The sequence below is a fragment of the Panthera leo genome, chromosome E2 (assembly GCF_018350215.1).
Source record: "Panthera leo isolate Ple1 chromosome E2, P.leo_Ple1_pat1.1, whole genome shotgun sequence".
NCBI lineage: Eukaryota > Metazoa > Chordata > Mammalia > Carnivora > Felidae > Panthera > Panthera leo.
In genome coordinates this window covers 5,195,262-5,202,201 of record NC_056693.1, presented here as the reverse complement: position 1 = coordinate 5,202,201, position 6,940 = coordinate 5,195,262, and the positions used below count along the sequence as shown (strand labels likewise).

The 6,940-nt window shown below is 38.3% G+C and overlaps 1 pseudogene; it reads left to right on the top strand.

Moving 5' to 3' along the window:
- The first annotated feature begins 2,346 nt into the window (after positions 1–2,346).
- LOC122208825 lies at positions 2,347–3,140 on the top strand (annotated as a pseudogene).
- The last annotated feature ends 3,800 nt before the right edge of the window (positions 3,141–6,940 follow it).

Genomic DNA, 6,940 nt, shown 5'->3' with positions numbered 1-6,940 from the left:
AAAGAGGGGAGAGAGACAATCCCAAGCAGGCTCCACACTGTCAGCATAGAGCCTGAGGTGGGGCATGAACTCACGAACCTTGAGATCATGACCTGAGCTGAAATCAAGAGTTGGACACTTAACTGACTAAGCCACCCGGTCACTGCTCATTGAAATTGGTTTTTAGTCATCCTGATAATTTTCTAGTCTATCAAGTTTAATGTTATATAACTCCTTTCAAAACGTATGGATGTGTGCATGGAATGTATAAACGTGGATCAATTTTGTGTGCATACCTTCTTCTTTCCATCAGTCATCTCAGGTTTTAACACCTGCTGTGAACATTGATTTAGGGTCCCTTGTGTATATTGATCTGTGTGTCCTTTTAGATCAACTCTAGGTCAGTTAACCTGGGTTAAAATCTGATCCATACCAAGTGCTGGATGCTTGACAGAATATTCACTAAAAAGGATAATGTGTTTCCTCTCTTAGATTAGTATTATTTATTTTCCATGAATTTATGAGAAACTGTTAGATGCTCTCTACTGACCAGGAAATGCTTGGAAAGCCTTGTTGCCTTTCTTGCTATTCTAGAAGAACTTGTAATTGGTATAAAACCTGTTCAGCTTCGAGTCCTCAAAGAGTTTTCGAATTTGAGTTCTACTTCTTCATTATTGAAGTATTTGTATCCCTTGTCCCATAGACTAATGTCTTGTTAGAAATGCAAAAACCTACCCCATCTCAGAACTCCTGAACAGAATCTGCATTTTAACAAGATCTCCAAGGCACTGTTGTGAGTTCTATTCAGATTAGGATATACTAAGTATATTTGTAACTCACTGATACTTCCCATTAAGAAATAGACACCACATGTACTGTATGATGGAAATACAGGATTCCAAAATGTGTATGCCTGTGTTGATGCCTTTATTTTACAAATTCTCTTGAATAAACACAATATTTATAACGGTTCATACCTCAAATTCAAGAATATATTAGAGCATAATACTGTGTTACAAATTATCTTACTGCAGAAAGCAAGAAACTCATCTAAGCAGGAACCAGTTCTCCTAATATAACTGAACAAACAGGAATACAGTCCTTGGTGAATCACAAAAAAACTATACCAAGTGGATATGTCAGACAAAGGAAAATTGATTTACAGGAAATAAGGAGATCACAGGGAATAATGCCAAAAGCAGGGACTCACAGAGGAACGGGGAATCATTTCCTTTAAAAAAAAATAAGTTTATTTATATTGAGAGACAGAGAGAGCAGGGGAGGGCCAGAGAGAGTTGGAGAGAGAGAATCTCAGGCAGGCTTTGCACTGTCTGCTCTGTCAACACAGAGCCTAATGTGGGACTCAAACTCAAAAACCGTGAGATCATGACCTGAGCTGAAAACAAGAGTCAGATGCTTAACCAACCAAGCCACCTAGGCGCCCCAGAATGGTTTCCTTTTATTTAGGGTTAGGGTGGATATTTAGAAAATGAGCCTGGGGATAAGGTTGTACATGAGCCTTAAGAAAACATCTCTATACATTCAGTGTGTTACATAGTAAATGAGGTTTGTGCTCCTCCTTGGGTGGAGATTTTAGCATTATAATGAGGTAAAAGGGAGCTCCTGGGTGTCCCAGCCCCTTGAGCTTCTGACTTTTGATTTAGGCTCTAGTCATGATCTCATAGTCTTAAGATCAAGCCCCAAGTCAAGCTCCATGCTGAGCATGGAGCCTGATGGGATTTCTTCTCTCTGCCCCACCCATACTTGTGCTCTCTCTCTCAGGAAATAAACTTAAAATATATATATAATGAGATAAAGGTAACTGTTCTCACTTCATGCTTACTCTAATGCTCATATGCATAGATGTGAGTCGGGGGTTAAGGTCAAATTGAGACAATGGAAGCTCTTCCTCAAGGCAGTCATTACCTTTGTTGGTACATATACATATACGTACATATATGTATACATATACGTATATACGTATATGTATACGTATATATGTATATGTATAAATGAGGTGAAGGTAACTGTACATATATGTATATATATGTATACATATATGTATACGTATATATGTATATGTATACATGAGGTGAAGGTAACTACTCACTGCTGTGGTTTACTCTATTATCCATGTGCTTAGGTGTGAGTCAGAGGTTGATCTCAAACTGAGCCAATCCAAACTCTTCCTCAGGGCAGTCATTACCTTTTGTTGGATGCTTTCTGTTTCCACCACATGACAGTATGCCCATGGGGTGTTTTGCCTGAAGTAAAAGGTAAGGTGGAAAGAAGAGGTTAAGTAAACTGAGGGACTAAGGTCAGTGAGCACCTGCAGGTAAGCACTGAAGGTGGTTTCCAGCTGGTGCCATGAACTCCCCCTTGCATCTTAGGGATCCTGATGACCTCCTTCTGTGTCCGCTTGGTAACTGGTATTTATTGCAGGGACTGCTGACCTTCAGGGATGTGGCCATAGAATTCTCTCAGGAGGAGTGGGGATGCCTGAACCACAGTCAGCAGGAACTATACTGAGATGTGATGTTAGAGACCTATGGACACCTCCTCTTCTTGGGTGAGGATAACTCCCTCCAGATTTCCCAAACCACACTCAGGTTTTGTTCCTTTCTTTGAAGACTGTCTCTTGGAAGCTTCCCCTTTGTATGACTGGGATTCAGATCCCTATATAAGGGAAAGAAGTAGGAGTTTTTAGATGTAAAAAAATACCTTCATGATGTTTTCTTTCAAGTTAGTTTTCCCTTCCTTAGACTAACCTCATCATTTCTTAGATTAATGGCAATTCTAAACATTGAGTGCCATAAAATGGTATTTCCATCTTCAATACCAATTTCTACTCGTTATGGTAGTGGTAATACTTGGAAGTGGAGATCAAGATGTAAACCTTGGAAACCATCCTGGGTGTTCTAAAGGGGCTATTGGGCAACAGCATTTGGGAAATCATTTTCCAGAATTGTACAATGTCCTCTCTTCTCCACTGAGTCCAGTTGAAAAGTAAAATCTCCAACAATACTCCTATTCCTTTTTTCTAACAAACAGGTCTTGTTGTGTCAAAGCCAGATCTGGTCATCTTTTTGGAACAAAAGAGGGAGCTCTGGGATATCAAGAGAGAGGAGACAGTAGCTACACACCCAGGTAGGTGGGAATGAATCCAATGACAGAGGTGAGGTGCCATTGTCCAGGAGGAACATAGACATGAAAATGTGGTTTGAGCAGCCCTCCTTGAGTAGAAATTAGTTTGAAAAAACCTAGTTTTATGTATCTTCCTCTCACAGTGGACTTCTGCTTTCCAACACATCATGCTCTTACATTCTCTAAGGATTCTCCTTCAGTTCCACTGTAGGTCCTTCACGTCCACAGTGAGGTCCTCCATAATCTGACTCGTTCTCCATTGTTTTGAGTGTTTGGGGAAATCTCTGCATTTCTGAGGAAGTCTATGTTAATTCATTTTTGAGTATTTGCCTTGTGTGAGACGTGTGTCAGGGTGGTGGTGGGCATATTAGTGGTTGGCACAGAAATCCCAGGAACACTGGGATACCACATGTTATCTGGTTTATGCTTTCCAAATTTATGGAGGCATTAATCTTAATCGTACAAAATTGAGATGCACTAGTTTCATCAAATAATAAAGCACCTCCCTAAAATGAGAACACGTAACCCTTTATTTCATTTCAAAAGTTCAGTTTTGAGGGCGCATGGTTGGATCAGTTGGTTAAGCATATGATTTCAGCTGAAGTCGTGATCTCACAGTTAGTGAGTTTGAGGCCCGCACAGGCCTCTGTGATGACAGCACAGAGCAAGCTTGGAATTCCATCTCCCTCTCTCTCTTTGCCTCTCCTCTACTTGGTGTTTATCTCTCTCAAAATAAATAAAAATAAACGTAAAAAGTAAGAGTAGTTCATTTTTTTTTTTGTATTAACTAAACTAAGAGATTTCCGCTCTATATGTTTTGTTCCTCAATGGTGAAATAATTTAAAGCACCTATTATTTTCCTAGAATTCCTACACAAATTAATGCCATAGGGGAGATAGAACATTTAGAATTTAAAACTCACAGCCTATAATAAAGTCTCAATTGTTAGATTATTTCTTAATAGTTTAGTCATTGTATAATTTTGCCTTGTATAATATGAAGTTCCTGTGACTTTGTCATATATGTTTTCACTTTCTTACTAGTTAATATATGAGATTACTTTATGATTTATTAGATCAAAATTAAAAAAAATAACTTTATATTTGAGAAAGAGAGAAAGTGATCATGAGCGGTAGAGGGCAGAAAGAGGGAGAATCTGAAGCATCCTCCAGGCTCTGAGCTGTCAGCACAGTGCCTGACATGGGGCTTAAACCCACAATTCACATCATGACCTGAGCTGAAGTCTTATGCCCAACCGACTGAGCCACTCAGGTATCCCTAGATCAAAAGTTCTGATATGACATGGGTATGTACTTTATAAGAAATGAGGTAGATTATCAGTAAAATTCCTATATTTAGAGGAAAATGTTTTAATTATAAATGTAATTTTACATCAGGAAAACTGAATCATTAGTGTTTCTACTTCCCTCAGAATGTATCTGAATTTGATCTCAAAGATTTTTTTTTTTGTAAAGTGTTTATTGGCCTGTTTACAACATTGATGGTGTTTGTTTATTTAGAAATAAAAGGTTTTAGTCTACGGCCATACCACCCTGAACGCACCCGATCTCATCTGATCACGGAAGAAATGAAAGGTTTTGAGGCACCTAGGTGGCTCAGGGGGTTGAGCATTTGACCCTTCATTTCACTTCAGGTCATGATCTCATGCTTTGTGAGTTCTATCCCTGTATCAAGCTGTGTCCTGACAGCATGGAGCCTGCTTGGGATTCTCTCCCTCTCTCTCTGTCCCTCCTACTTTCTCTCTTTGTCTCTGTCTCTGTCTCTCTCTCCCTTTCTCTCTTTCTCTCTTTCAATACACTTGAAAAAACTTAAAAGAAAGGAAAGATTTTTGTATGCTTGATTCTAAAGAATGGATTATACCCTTAAATTCTGTGTCATTGGAGGGATATAGTAACATAATACACTATTTAATGTCTTTTAGCTGCTTAATTTGTACAAGTTTTCCTTAGAGGTTTCATGGTTGATTTTAATGAATATAGTTTACAATTTTATCATCCATGAAGACATGCCAATAATTGATAATGTTCCTTTTTTCATGGGTACACAGTCACAGTTTAATATTAGGGGTACATAGGATGTCAGGGTGCTCAATTGGTCAAGAGTATGGCTATTGATTTTGTCTCTTGATTTCATGGTCTCACAGTTTGTGAGTTCAACCCCTCTGTTAAGTTCTGTGCTGAATATAATGTTTTGTTACACCTTTAAGATGTTTTAAGTAATCTCTAAAGAAACTGCAATGAAAATATGTACAAAATACATCCACCAATAAATAGATAATGAAATTAATTCTATTATTATGACAACTCACGTAGTTGTGAGACAACATTCACTGACGACTAACCCAGGAAAGAAAAGCACAGGAGGATTCACAAAGTATCATGGGTAATATTTCTACACATGAATGCTTAGATCATTTTATTGGCAAAGGGCACACAGCTGATTCATTTCTGAGTTACACTGACATTGTCTGAAAATGTAATGAGTCGAAAATTGTCACCCTGTAACAAAATACACAGGTAAAAGCAAAACCACACTTCAAGCTGAAGTTGAAAAAGAATGCTGTGTAAAGTCCTATACAAAAGGAAACACATTATTATGGAATTGCAAAACCAAAATAAGACAAATTATAACCCCAAAAATTCTACATAAGGTGAATTATTTAAAGGAAACCTAGTATAATTTTATTTTTTTGTTTTGAGAGAGGGAGCACAAGGAGGGGAGGAACAGAGAGAAGGAGAGAGAGAGAGACAGAGAGAGAGAGAGAGAGGGAATCCTAAGCATGCTGTGCGCTGTCACCGCAGAGCCCCATGCAGGACTCAAACTCCTGAAATGTGAGATCATGACCTGAGCCGAAATCAACTGTCAGACTCTTAACCAACTAATCCACCACCCATGAGCCCTTTTGTGGCTATAATTATAAATTGTTTGCTTTTTATAAATTTTTAATCTTTTTTTAATTTAGTTTTGAGAGGGAGAGACAGAGTGTGAGTATGGGAGGGGCAGAGATAGAGGGAGACACAGAATCTGAAGCAGGCTCCAGGCTCTGAGCTGTCAGCACAGAGCCCAACACAGGGCTCCAACTCACGGATGATGAATTCATGGCCTGAGTTGAAATCAGACGCTGAACCTACTGAGCCATGTAGATGCCTCTGTAGATATAATACTAAATTGTGACTGTGTACCCATGAAAAAAGGAACATTTTGAATTATTGGCATGTCTTCATGGACAGTAAAATTGTAAAGTACATTCATTAATATCAACCATGGAATGCTCTAAATGAAAACTGTTATGAATATAGCACTTAGAAGACATTATTACACACAATTTTTAAAAAATCAAACAAGCAAAGACTTTCATTTCATTTAATTTATGGTTTTTATTCTTCCGTGTATTTTGAGCGACAGGGAGAGAATGGAGGAGGGGCAACGAGAGATGAGAGAATTCCAAGCAGGGCCCACACTGTCAGTGCAGAGCGGGATGTGGGGCTGGAACTCACAAAGGATGAAATGATGACCTCAGCTGAAACCAAGAGTCAGATGCTCAACCCTCTGAGCCACCCAAACACCCTAAAACCTTTCATTTCTAAATAAACAAACATCATCAAAGTTGTAAAATATGCCAACAATAAGTTTGTAAAAAAAAATATTTGGATTTAAATTCAGATACAATTCGAGTGAAGTAGAAAAACTAATGATTCTTTTTTCCTGAAGTGGAGTTCTCTGATTTCAGTTTTGTGTATAAGAAATATTAATTGTATTCATCTGACGGCAGAAAGTGGAATGATTTTACTTTTAT